The sequence below is a fragment of the Physeter macrocephalus genome, chromosome 1 (assembly GCF_002837175.3).
Source record: "Physeter macrocephalus isolate SW-GA chromosome 1, ASM283717v5, whole genome shotgun sequence".
Lineage (NCBI taxonomy): Eukaryota > Metazoa > Chordata > Mammalia > Artiodactyla > Physeteridae > Physeter > Physeter macrocephalus.
The window spans coordinates 18,328,355-18,342,421 of record NC_041214.2 but is presented as its reverse complement, the minus strand read 5'-3'; the positions used below and the strand labels follow the sequence as shown (position 1 = coordinate 18,342,421).

Here is a 14,067-nt window from a genome sequence, read left to right as displayed (position 1 = left end):
ATGTCTTTTTATATGTGAGTTTCTTGGAACACTGTGTGTCAGTGTTCTTATTCTGTTAGGTACGTGTGGGCTAATTTTTTTCCATAAGTTTATCTTTGATATTTCTAGTCTCATTTCTCCAATACATATGGAAAGACTATACGTAATTATCAGGGGCATGCAGGGTTGTCCCATTTTCCCCTTTTCACCATTAAAAAATAAGCATTTCTGACCTTTACAGAAGCAAGCATTGATCTATACAATGTCTAAGAATTCTCAAAACAGTGTAGTAAACTTTTTAAAGAAATGTGTTTTACACTTTGAAAGTGAAATTTTGTACCAAAAGAAGCTAAGCGCATTCATTCAAATAGCAAGTTCCTTTAGGAACTCCTAGGTATAGGTTTGTCTGCTTTCACATATCAGTTTTCAAATAATGACTTGGAAATTGCGTGTCATCTACCTCTTTGCCCCTGTGCTCACTCTTTTGTTCTATTAATATAAGTTTGCCATAAAATAAGCTAAATAATGGTAAACTTAAGCCTAGTTCTTGCTGGACTATACTATAAGAACTTTCAATAGCACGTTCTCAGTTAAATGGGATTTTTTTCCTTGCAATTAAAGAACAATGAAATGATATCTATAGGAAATGTTCAAGATTTGTTTTTGATAGCAATCTTGCCAGAGATTCAAGATTATGATTGATGTATTAGAACAGCTTTCTAAGTATATATTCATTTTTAGGAGAATTCTAATTTTAAGTTAAATTTTAAATGATATCTAATTAATCTTAACTGTTACTCATCCACAAGCACTTCAGTTACTCAGTTTTATTTCAGATTTTTAATAAGGATTTCCTACATGTTGGAATTTAGTGATTGAAACTCTTCAGTTGTGAGCCTTTTACTCGGTAACAGCTAATTTTGAAAATGCATGCTCGGGAAAAATTTGATACAGAAGTTTTACATACTTTCAGTGTATACAGCTCTTACGTCCTAAATTTCCTATACATTTGTATGGTGCACACACCCTTAAAATTATCTTTTTTATAAGCTTCACAGTAAAATAACTAAGTCTGCTTTATATGGCTGGTTTAATTCTGTCTTCCAAAGATTTTTTTTTTTCCAGGCATTTATCATAACAGTGCTTGTTGTTGGCAGATCCTTTAACAAAGGACCCGAGTAGTCTGCCCTTTAAATGACCAGTTCATCAAAGCCTTACAGACAAGCAAATTACCAGCATTACTGATAGATATATCTCAGGAAGCGTTTACTTTGCTAAATAAGTATTGTATCTTCTCATGAGACTTGTCCCTCAAAAGAGTAAATCATTAAAGTATCTTGTTTTTTAAATTATGGTAGTATTTTGGTTGATAGGAGACAAGAGTTGCATAAAAACTTTCTAAAAACATTTTGGTAATAATGTTGATGAAATGACCACAACCTTAAACTATTATTTATCCAAATAAATATGGATTTTTGCCTTCACCAGGTGATTACTGTCTTTTCAAAGCACAGCCTTATAATGTAGTTGTGTGGTTTTATTGAAGTCAAATGTGTTGTGAGATTACATTTGGAAAGATTATGTTTGTAAATTGGAAAAATTCTAATAGATCTTCAGATTGTATAGAAGACTTTTAAATGACCGTGTGTGTTTAATAGAAAATTTCCATTAAAAGTTAAAATCTATAACAACGTAACTCCATCCCCCTGTATTTGGGTCAAATATCTCTGGAGAGATGGCTGCAGAGTTTCCTTTACAATGCTGTCTTTGAGTTTTCTATCGGTTTGCACATATTAATCTTCTTAAATAAGGGCCTCCTCCTTTCCCCCTCCCCCTTACCCCATTATGCCATTTTATTTAGGGGGTTAATGTAGGTAAAAATATGCCCATAAATATGTGGGTTGCCTTTTCTGTGGATTACTGGCAACTAAAAATATAAATCAGCATTCTTATCAAACAGAAAATGTTATTAATATTACCTTCCAGCGATTAAAATAGGTGCCCAATTGAAAGCTTTTTAAAAAAATTTAATAAATGTAAGATTATATTCTTAAGGAAGTAAGTTTTACCATTATTAAATCCTCCTGCCCCCAATTTTCTTCCATGCCCATACGCAGATGAGCAGTAGGGTTACTCTTGAATAGGATACATTGTTATATCTATTATATAAAACAAGTAATAAAATTTCATTCTTTCCATCATGTTCTCCAATTTTAAAATTGGGGATGATAGAGATAGACTAGGATTTAGGTATAAAAATTGAATGCTGTCTTGAGCATTTAAATGAATGATATAGATTATTACTGATCCAGCCACCTGTGCTGTATAAGTCTAGAAATTCATATATGGATGTGGACCAAACAGTAGAACTCAAGTGCCATTCTGCAGGACTACAAAGCTCTCTGTACCAAGTTATGGTGTTAAATCATAATTTCTGGATCATGATCTTAAACCTTTGATTGGTTCCATTTCTACTTGACTCGTTTACTAACAAGTATTCTGATGGCCTGAAAGTCCATGTTATTTAAAGTTTGAAGTATCCATATCAAATATGAAATTATTTTACATTAAAAAAAAATACTTAAGTACAAAATATCAGTTGTGTAATCATGGTAAAACATACAACTTTGCTATAAAAGATTTCTAAAGGCTATTTGATTAAAACACTTATTTACTTAAACTCTTTGCTAGAATTTTTTTTAGAATTCAGCATCGGAGGAGGAATGTGACATAATAATGATCGAAAGCCGAAAGTTTAAAAGTTGTGATGCCCTCACATGGTTGGAGGGTTATTCTAGCTTCTAAGGACTGAATGTTGTCCACAAGAGTGTCTCATCAGGTCATAAATTGGTAAGACTTAATGGATTAGATTTTGTGTATTATACCTGATGTTATTGTATTGAGATGAATATTTATGAACAAACTGAGCACATTGTATAACTTAAGAGTATAGTATTAAATATATAAGTTAAAACTTGGAATTTTAAATACTTGGAGTATGTAATTCTTTCAGAGTCTCATGAGGCTCAAGACCCTGTCTTTGCAGTGGTGTTTAATAATCAGTTTAAAAAATAAAGTGACATCCTATATTATAGTAAGATTATTTAAATATTGCTATTGCATCTGCTGTAGATGCTTACAATATAGTTAGGGGCCCCATATACCTTCTAGTTAATATCCCAAGAGATATTTGAGAAATAATATATTAATCTTTTATTTTTATAAAAAAATTTTCATCCATTTTCTCCATGAAATATAATTTAAATAGTTTTATTACTTGTGGGATTTTATTTTTCTCAATAAAAGGCATTTTTCCTGCCGTCTCTAAAAATAAAAGCCAAAGAAATTTTCTCAATTCCTAGTTGAGAACACCTAAGATGACAATATCAAATGAAAATGATATATTTGAAGTCAATATACACTTTTTGTGTGCCCTGAAAAAACATTTCCTTTCAGAACTGTATTCTGCTTAGAAAGCAAAAATTTTCAAATTTGTTTTGTATACCTTCTTATTTTGCTTTGTTTTACACAGCTGTATTTTGTAGAGGGACTCTCAAAATAATACAGTTTAGATTAGGATAATACTATTTAGATTCGGATATCATAATCTTCAACCTGATGATCATCATATTTTGTGTATGAAGAAAAAGAATCTGGGTTAAGTTATACTTCCAAGGTTATACAGAAAATATTAGAATTAATATTTTCATTAAAATATGGTGCACATATCCTATAAGTCTATCAAAGTTATTTGAAGGTATCATCTAAATAGGCTACAATATCTATTTCTGACCTTATTCTTAACCAGAGATATGTTATTCTCTTATACACACACATACCCGTTCTATCTTTTGAATAATATTCTAAATTGTTTCAGATAATAGTATTCCATGACTTCGTGTTGATCATATTCTGTATATAAACTTCAGGTTCTTAAACTTAACAGTAATAACAATCAGTGGTAGTCTGGAAGAAAATACAACAAAACTGTTGTCCCTTATTCTATATATATTTTTCATTTTTATTTTTTTATTTTCTACAATATATCTGTATAACTTTGGTAGTTAGGAAAATACGTTCTAATTTCTTTAGTAGGATATCCATATTTAGTAGTCAGTGGGTGGCCTTCAGGGGATCCTGAAGCCTGTGGAATTTTGGATAGAACTTTATGTATGTTTTCAGTGAAAAGTTCAGAGCATTTGCCAGGTTTTCAAAAACAGTTGAGTAACATTGCTAGTGAATGTTTGTGTCTAAGGGACAAGCCTTGTTAGACACCCAAGTATGTGACTTATGAAGAAAGTTTTTAATGAATACACTGATCTGTTAACTCCTACTGATATTTTTCCAAGGCTAGTTTATTATAAGTGACCATTAGACTGATAGAACAAATCAGAGCCTAATTGCTTTTAGTTTAGAAATTGCATTCTGTCCCTCTCTGTGCTCAAGTGTTGATTGGATTTCTCCACAGAGTAGTTGCTTTTTTTTGCTGCTTAGTGGTTACTGTGTGTCAGGGACTGCTAAGTAAAAATACTTAGCATGATACCATAGTAAGTATTTTTGACATGTTATCTCATTTAGTGTTCACAGCAGTTGTATAGATACTATCAATAGCCTCAGTTTATAGAGAAGAAAATTGAAAGCCTAGAGAGATTAAGTAACTTTTTCGGGTCACATAGCCATTAAGTGGTAGAACTAGGATTCAAATCTAGCTTTCTAAGTGGAGCCTGGGTTCTCAGTTGGTATGCAGGTATAGAGAGTAACCCTGGAAAACTTGAAGGATAAGATAAGGGAAAATTTCATGTTGTATGAAGATGTGAATACATAAATTTTGATTTCCTTTGAACTTAAGTATTAATAGCAATGGGTCATCCTCATTATAAAACCATCTTTTAAAGCACTTGCCAAAAAATAAATTTGGTAAGTTGCTTACTATCCAAAATCATTTATTGTATTGTAAAATAATCTCCATTCAAATTTAATGCTTATACTTATAAGCAAGTATATATGTATTAGAAAAGTTTTAGTACTTACTAGAATAGTATTGTACTAAGTGTAACCATTAAGGAATTCACCCTTTAATATTTAGGATTTATAAATAGCAAACACTGGAAGCAGTTTAAAAAGCTACTTCAAGCCGTCAATGTTTCTTGGGATAGGGACATGAATCACATGTAAAACCCCCTACTAAGCCACATCACATTTGCCCTTAGTTGTGAATAATTCTATAAAGAAACCTCTTTTATGTCTACTTTTAAAACATTTTTGCAGCAAAATTTATTTGGGGGGGGGGGAAAATGGATTTTTTTATTGAGCACCTACTTTGTGCAAATCCTTTTCATTGGTTTAATTTTATCCTCAGATGAGCTCCAAACCTTATAACCTTAAGTGTTTATAATAAAGTTCCTGAGTCTAAATATGGCTTAAAGGTAAATCTACAATAATAGTACTGCTTAAAACAAAAACAAGTAAAACTATAAGAATTTTTTTTCTTCAGTTGAATTGAAATAGACTGCAGGTCAAGTATAAACTTGATTGAAAATATACAAACAACATAATAGGTCATCAGAATATGAGAACCCTATATTAAAAGTCCCCTTTCAGATAATATATTTGTACCCCAGCTTTTTTAGTAGTAATATATGTACCCTTTCAAAATTAAGCTATGGAAGTTTGGGAAATAGAATAAGAACAATTACACCTAATCCATGTTTTTTTTAACACAATTGCTGTCTCAATGTTTACATATTCCCTTCCAGACTTTGAGCACATATGCATGGATATTAATAGTTGCAATCATGGTTAAGTAGCTTTTAAATAGTTTTTAGTGTTCCAAATATTTGTCCATTTGTACAAAGCTTATACTGATATATATAAGTTTTGAATATTGGACTGATATTTCGACATCTGTGAAACCGTCCTTTCCAGTTTTTCTTCCTATCTCTCTGGTTGTTTCTTCTCAGTCCTCTTGGCAGACTTTTCCTTTCTTTTTGTCCTTTTAAGTATTATTGGTGTACTCAGGATGGTGTCCAGACCCACTCTTCACATTCTTCATCATGCTAAGAGCATATAGATGGCTTTGGATGTCCTCTATATGCTGTAGGAAGCCATGTATGTGCACTTGGCACTCAAACTCATTACCTGTGCATCTGTCCTTACGTTCAAATTTCCCTGATTTTTCACAGCCAACTTTCATAGCTACCTGATCTTTCATAACCAGTTAATGACAAAGTGCTGCCATGTCTACCTCCTGAGTATTTCTTCAGCATATTCATCTCTCTCATCATCTATTCAGGGCACAGTCCTTTCTTAATTGGAATTGCAACAAACTTCTAACCGGCGTTCATTATTTGAGTTTTCTAAGGTGGCTAATTTTACCTGCTGTTCTTTTTACTTGGAACATTTGTGTGTGTGTATCCTTTTCTTCTCCACCTAACTGTGGCACTTCCTCTACTAAACATTTTTCCTTGACCCTAGATCTTGATTATATGCTCCCAAAACACCCTCTATAATCTTGCCCTGTCTGAGCATTTATCACACCTCTAACTTGTCTGTCTCTTTCATTAAATTGTAAACTCTGGGATTATGTTTATTTGATAGTGTATTTCCTTAAAAAGCAAGAGTCAGCTGTAAAAAGTAAATCACCTAACTCCTAAGTCAATATTCCTTGAGTATTTTATGACATTTAGATTTAGGCCACTATACCTTACTAATACAGATTACATAGTTAACGTATTAAGTGCTTACCATGTGCCAGACATTCATGTGTTAATCTCACTGAATCCTAGCATCTGGTCCTATTATTATCCTTTGGAGAGGCTAAATAACTTGTGTGAGGTCATATCATAAAAATCATGGAGTTGGGATTCAAACCTGGGTATGACTCCAGAGGCAAAGCCCTTTTATTTGATACCACCTCCAAGTTTATCTTCTGAGTCTAGAATTATAAATCTGAGTTGGAGGGGAATTTAATGGTCATTTATTCCAACCACTTGTCTCATACTTGAATCATGTCTGCAACACACCTTCCAAGTTGTCATCTATCCTTTGAACACCTCCAGTGATGTTTATCTTAGCATCCTGGTCTTCTTTCTTTTTCCATTTCATGTTTAAACCTTTTATAAACCCTTCCTGTACAGCAGAGAATCTAATATGTGAAGCAGAAAAATATCTTGCCATCACTTAAAGATTTAGGAAAGAGATAAGGTTCATGTAAAAATGTAAGCTGCAGTACAGTCTATGGAAACATTGAACCGAGCATATTCTCTAGTTAGTTCTGTTAGTTTTCTTATCTGCTATAATCAAGAATATGTGTTCTAGTTCATGGCCTTAAGTCATCGGTTTTATTTCTAAAGCTCTTTTTCAAAATGGATAAGGAGACATTGCTTAACATCTTAGAGATCACAAGGATGTTTCCCCTCTTCGAAATTATTGATTCTAGTGATGATGTAAGAGTTTCTTGGGACTCCTTTATATGTGCTTTGATCCACCAGTGTAAAAAGAGTGAAGTACATCTGAATTTCTTCAGAATCCTGGATCTAGTTCACTTAGAACTTTTACTTGTTCATGACACATGCTTAAAGGCATGACAGTTTGAGTTGTCTTCTTTCTCTGACTTCACCAAACCAGCAAGTCTTTGGCCTCCTCTTTCCACTTTCAGGATAGCTGTTGGTTTCTTTTACTTTTTCCCTTTAGATTCAGTTCTGTCTGTCTATAGGGAATGATATTGGGGAATACCCCATAGCTGGATATTTATGAAGTGTGATTATACAATTAAGCCTTCACTAGATTTACAAAAAGATTTTCCCCTGAATCCATGATTCTAATGTAAAAAGACGTTTGTGAAGATTTTTATCCAAAAGATCATTGAGTTTTTAAAGTCTGCTTTATTTTCCACAAAGTCTACTATGACTTTGTCATCACCATGTTCCATACATGGAACCGCTAAGTTTCAGTGGCATAATTTTGTCAGAAGTAACCTGAAAATCCATAGAGCTCTGACTTTTCTTGAGCTCTGACTTTTCTTTTCCTCAGACTTAGACAGTTTCTCTACTTACTTCAGTTGCCTATATTATATTAAAAAATGTTATACTTTCTTCCTTCTCAGTGAGAAACAATCAATCAGATGCTTTCATCACAGAAAGGTTTAGTGGCTTTTTATTTAAGCTGAGTTTGTTAGGGAGAGAAAAGAAACAAATTCTCAGGAGGTCTTTCCATTTTCACTATGTTCCAGTGATACCCTTAATTAGTTTCTAATAGTTTAAGTAGCCAGTTAATTTCTGAACTTTTTCCTGGCACAGTAAGCTCAACTTGACATAAGTTCATGTTGAATTTACAAAATATAATTAGATAATATATTAAATACTGTATGTTTTATTCCATCTTTTTCTTCAATTAAATGTTCAGTATCAATTATATGCACAGTGTTGCAATAAGTAGACCCTTGAGATGGACACAATTCCTGCCTTTAAGGTTTAATTCAAGGGAGAAGAACATTCAGTGAAAACAACAAAAGCAGAATTATGTATGGAAGAGTCAGGGAGTGGAGCCTATTGGCAAGAAAGGAAGAGAGCAAAGATTATGTTGGTAAAGCATCCCATTTCATTTCATTCTTATCTATAGAATCTAAATTGATTTAACAAATTTCAAGTCATGATGTAAGTCTAGAAATCATCATAAAATTTTTACATAAATTGATGCCTACAGACTATTGTAAAGTTCTGCCATTAACCATGTCTATCTTACAGAATTGTTATTGCCTGGAATAATTCAAGGATGTGGATCTAGATTGAAATGAGAAAAAGTAGGGAATTCCTTGGTGGTCCAGTAGTTAGGACATGGTGCTTTCACTGCGGGGCCCAGGTTCAATCCCTGGTTAGGGAACTAAGATCCCTCAAGCTGAGCAGCCAAAAAAAAAAAAAGAAAGAAAGAAGTGAGAAAAAGTAGTTAGCTGTTAAAAACTTTTTGCCACTGAAAATGTACGTATCTGAGTACAGTTCTCCTTGAGTAAAAAAACCTTATAACCCTTTAGATTTTATAATACTGCTACTTTATACTTTTCTTTATTGTCTTATACCAGAATTCCTTTTTGAGTTAGGTGAGTCTAAAGCAGTGATTCTCAACTAGAGTAAATGTGGTTTAGAAGCAAAAGAACACTTTATCCCACTCCTTTGAGTTGTTTTTAGTAATATTTATTGTTGTAATGTCATGTAACACTAAAGAAAGGCATGAGATAGTTTTAGCTAAACAGTTTTTTGGAAGTTTTTATGTTGAATTAAACCAATTCAGTTATATCTCAGTGGGCTTTGGAAAAATTTCCCCCAGTAAGTTAAGATTATTTATATTCTGAACAATGAAATTTTGAGATTCTATCGAGGATCAATAAGAATTTTACTAATGTTCAATCCACAGAATGCTGTGCTTAATAAATATTGATGTAAGTTTAAATCTCAAGTCAAACAATTTTTATTAGCATATATTTTGTGACTGCATTGAATCTTTAACATTTGATTGAGTACAAAGAAATCAAGTAAATTTAAAGCATAACTAGGATTATTTCTTTATTTGGGTGAGGCATAAATACAAAGGTTGTTTCTTAATACTGATCATAATTTTTATTTGTACGTCACTGCTTCATTTGTAATCCAAGATACACTGGGATGGTAGACCTTATATAGTGTCAAAACCTAAATTGATCCAAACAATAGAAGGAACAAAAATTTTGTAAGTATCCACTATTGTAAAAAGTCTCATATAATCCTCACAGTAATCTTTTAAGGTAGTACAACCATGACCCCATTTTACAGATGAAGAAACTGTTTTCAGTATGTTAACTTGGTAGGATCACCTCATTAGTAAGTAGTGGAGTTGGGATTTTAAAACCAGCTTGTCTAATTCTAAAGCCTGTATTCTTAAACCACTTTATTACTCTTTGAGAATTCAGCGTTTTGTTTCGGCAGCTGCTGAGAGGTAAGCTGTCTCACCCCCACAGTGAAGTAGAGAGCAAAAGAGAGTTAGGCCAAGTGGTAGTAAAGTGATAACCTAGACAGTTTTAACTCTTTAGGGCATTTCTTCACAGTACTTTTCTTGTATTTGTTGAAGATCAGCAATTTAATTCTTTGCTCAAACCCAAACCAACCTAAATTTTTAAAACATCACAAATGCAAAACATTCATTGATTTATTAAAAGTAAGATAGACCAGATTTTTTCCCTGATAGAATATTCTCTTCATCTTATTGAAGGGTAATGACCATGCTTTGGTGCTGTCCCTTAATGAAGCAACTATCTCTTTAAAAAACTTCATGATACTTTTATTCTTCTGGGTTTATCCCTATTTTGAAACAGTTCCTTGATAACCTCCATTTTCATTTATTACTATCCTTGGACTTTGGGGACAGATTAGGAAGGGACATAAGGTGGCAAAGAAAGATTAATTATTAACCTAGGAACAAAAGCTGGGTTTTAGTCAGATAACTCTAGTGGCTAATTTTGCTTTGTCAAATATATTGTCCATAGAATTATGTTTTTTCTGTAAAGCTATTTTAAATAATATCTCTGCATCTTCAAGAAATGGACATAAATGAAGAGATTAGCTATAACATGAGCAAAAATTATCTGTGTGCTCTTCACTGGTATTTGGCATTTAATATTCAAGGGGATAGTCTCATTTTGACTCATTTGGTTAGGCCTCATCATGGAAATGGGATTGAGAGGATTTGTTCAAGAATAGCTGCTGAGTTGAAAAAAAGTAGTACGTGGAATGCTTGAGAAAGAAGAGGCAAATGTGAGGCCATTCAGCAAAAGAAATAATTAGCTTTCCCAAGAAAGGGTAGTTTCATCCCATCCCATCTTCTGCAACTCTTTACCTGCTAGTCTCCTCCAGTGTTTTGGCCCTTACTTGTCTTCACTCTTTAACCAAACTCATCTCTCACAATTTGAGCTACCTACCACATTCTGATAACTCTCAAATCTAGACTCGTCGCCAGAGATTACTCTAGAGTTCTAGATGCCTATTTCTAGCAACCTTTCCTTATTTCTCAACCTTCTTTCTTTATTTCTCCACCATGATCTATATCCCAGATGTCTCAAAATTCAAAAGTCCCAAATGTAACTTCACATTTCTCATTTTCATCTCAGGTTTCTCTGCCACTCACTCCCCCATCCCTCAAAAAATCTAACCATCTTCCTGTGACACATTAACTATTTCCCCACTCCTTAGTTGCTCCATGCTAAAAACTGCAGTTGTCCTTGGCATTTTCTTTGTTATAGATGAGTCTCTTTCATTTATCATCCCTCTGATTTCTCACAGACTCTCTGTGCTTCAGTTATAAAAACTTTCATTTTCCCTTGCTTAATCCCTGTGACCAAGCATTTGGCAGCGTCCTGCTATCCCTTATTCCTCTTTGCTTGCTTAGGTAACTTTTTAAAGACCTGTCTTGAGTGTTACTATCCTTCCTTCTCACTAACCCTGCCCCCCCACACACACACGCACGCATACACGAAACACCACATTTGAGTGGTTACCGTAAGTTTCATAAAAAGTCTCTAAAACTAATGATGAAAGAAAAAAAGCCCAATGAGAATAACTTACCTCCGGTCACAGCAAATCTGAGGTGAGGCCAAGTTGCAATGTGTATTTGCTAATTCCACATCTAGTGATCTTCCCACTGGTGGACACTATCTAACTTCGTGTTCTTCCACCCAGTATTTGTTGAGTATTGGGCGTGTGCAGAGGCGACAGATTGGAACTTTTTTTTTTTTTAACAGAAGTGTCACCTAGAAAGGTAAATGTTACTGAGATTTGGCTATTAGGAAATAAGAGGCAAAAGTTTGTTCAGGATTTATGACCTGTTACCTCCAAAGGAATTTGGATTACCTAGGTATATGGATTAGATGTTTATATTAGGCAGCAAGAACACATGGCAATTGTAGTTTCAGACTGAAAATGAAATTAAGGAATGTTTCCCCAATTTATTTATTGAGTTCAGTTAAAATAATAGCATTACCCATGTTCATTAAATACCAAGAAGTGCTTGGAAAAAGTCAGTTTTACCATTAAGTGTAGGAAGTGGCTTTGATCTAGTACAGCTACCTCATGTTATAGCTAAAAAAAAAAAAAAAAGGTGGGGGGGGCGCCCAGAGTAGCGAGTGATATATTTAGGACTCAAATTCCAAGTATACGGTTTTTGAGTCCAAGTATCTGTGGCATTCTTTATTAAATGGCTGCCAGCCTTATGGTAGATTTTTGTCCAGCCAATAGAGCTTTGTCTGGTAGGAGATAGATGCAACTGTTAAAACATAGCCTATGTGGTTAGTGCCGTAAGTGTAGTGTGGAGCATGACTTACTATACTACTTCTGGAAGGGATAGAGAAGCCTTTACAGAAGAGGAAATATTTGAGCTGAAATCTATAGAAGAGTGGTAGGGGTTCCGCAGGAGTACTTAGAGAGTGAGGAACAGTATGAACAAAGAGAGTAAAAGTAAACCGTGGAGGGTCTTAAAGGAGTTTAGGCTATCCAGTTCAAAAGTTGAGCAGGCATTTGGAACTGGGGGGAAGTGGGGTGGGATAATGTAAAGGTTAGCATTAGAAATTTATACTAAACTAGTTCCTGATTTTCCCCCCTTTGGCCCATTGTATGTCATTGCTGAAGAATTCTGAGTTACTTTAGAAATGTTAGATGAATTTAGCTACATAGGTTGTTTTTATAATAGGCCCACTGCCAAGTGAAAATTTATTCAATGCTTGTTGGTCTCTGAAATGAAATGCAAATCTTAAGAGCTTTACGTTTTTGTTTTTATTTCCCTTGACATTCTTTTTTTTCTTTTTGAATTTTATTTTACTTATTTTTTTATACAGCAGGTTCTTATTAGTCATCCATTTTATACACATCAGTGTATACATGTCAATCACAATCGCCCAATTCATCACACCACAACCCCCACCCCCCGCTGCTTTCCCCCCTTGGTGTCCCTTGACATTCTTTTTTATTCTGTGCTTTCTCCAGTTTTTGTTCATTTTCATATACTTACACCATGAACATTTCCTTAGGTGGTGAAAGTACTGTGATTTCCTCATAGTCAAAGGGAAGGAATACTATATTGTTAACCTTTTCAAGGAGAACTGATCTTAACTACAAAATGGCTGTTAGACATAGTCCTTTCCCTGGAAGGCTTTTTCTTAATCTTTATCCTTTTCCTAACACAGCTGGAGAAATTTGAACTCATGTGTTTTTAATGTCTTCATTCATATTAAGGATTTTCATTGAGTTTTTCTCTTCTATTAAACTTTTGTACTTTGTAGGACAGATAGTCCTTAAAATCAGTATTAAAAACCGTAGATCTTTTTACTAAAGTGTACAGTACTTTAATCACTAAATTCTGATGTTTTTATTTATTTATTTTTAATTTTATTTTATGGCTGTGCTGCGTGGCATGTGAGTTCTTAATTCACTGACCAGGAATCGAACCCTCGCCCCCCGCATTGGAAGGGTGGAGTCTTAACCACTGTATCATCAGGGAGGTCCAGTAAATTCTGATGTTTTTAGAAGTTGGTTAACCATCAGCTTCTATCCCAGCAGACTAAAGGAGTGGTTTTAGAATATCTAGAATGAATATATGAAACTATCAATACATCCACTGTTACTTTTCAGTATAACTATGTTATTTCGGTCTTTGTCAGTTATTCTGAACTAGACATCAGTTGGCAAAATTCCTTTCTAATCCCTCTCCTTTTTTGTACTCTCAGGTACCAGTGTACATCTCAGTCTAGATAATTGTCAATCATAATACTGTTTTCCCAGTCTCCAGGAAGTAAATTAAAGTAGCCAAGACTATAGTTTCAAATTTTTAATTTGGACTTAAGCCCCTTGGTTATGTATCCTTCACTCCCCCATAATTATGCTATCATCAAATTACCTGTTGCTGCTATGTAAACAATAAAATGAAATCTCTTTCAAGAGAGTCTGCTCTAAATGTAAGCACTCCAACATTGGGGAAAATGCCACCCTCCTCCTACCCCTTTCTCACACCGTTTTGTTTTTCAGTCTGACTCAGAGGAAGGAAATAACTTTTTAGTTGAGTCAAACCTTGTCT

The 14,067-nt window shown here is 33.9% G+C and overlaps 1 protein-coding gene across 11 annotated transcripts in view; it reads left to right on the top strand.

Moving 5' to 3' along the window:
- The window catches only part of TSC22D2 (TSC22 domain family member 2), a 54,548-nt gene that overhangs the window by 23,508 nt on the left and 16,973 nt on the right, over positions 1-14,067 (top strand). For 5 of the 11 annotated variants that reach the window (XR_008616930.1, XR_008616800.1, XR_008616727.1 and 2 more), the window contains one exon: positions 2,671-2,829. The exons of the other annotated variants lie outside the window; for them this stretch is intronic. The gene's annotated coding sequence lies outside the window, so the exon portion shown is untranslated. The remainder of the gene's footprint in view (positions 1-2,670; positions 2,830-14,067) is intronic. 11 annotated transcript variants of the gene reach the window in all.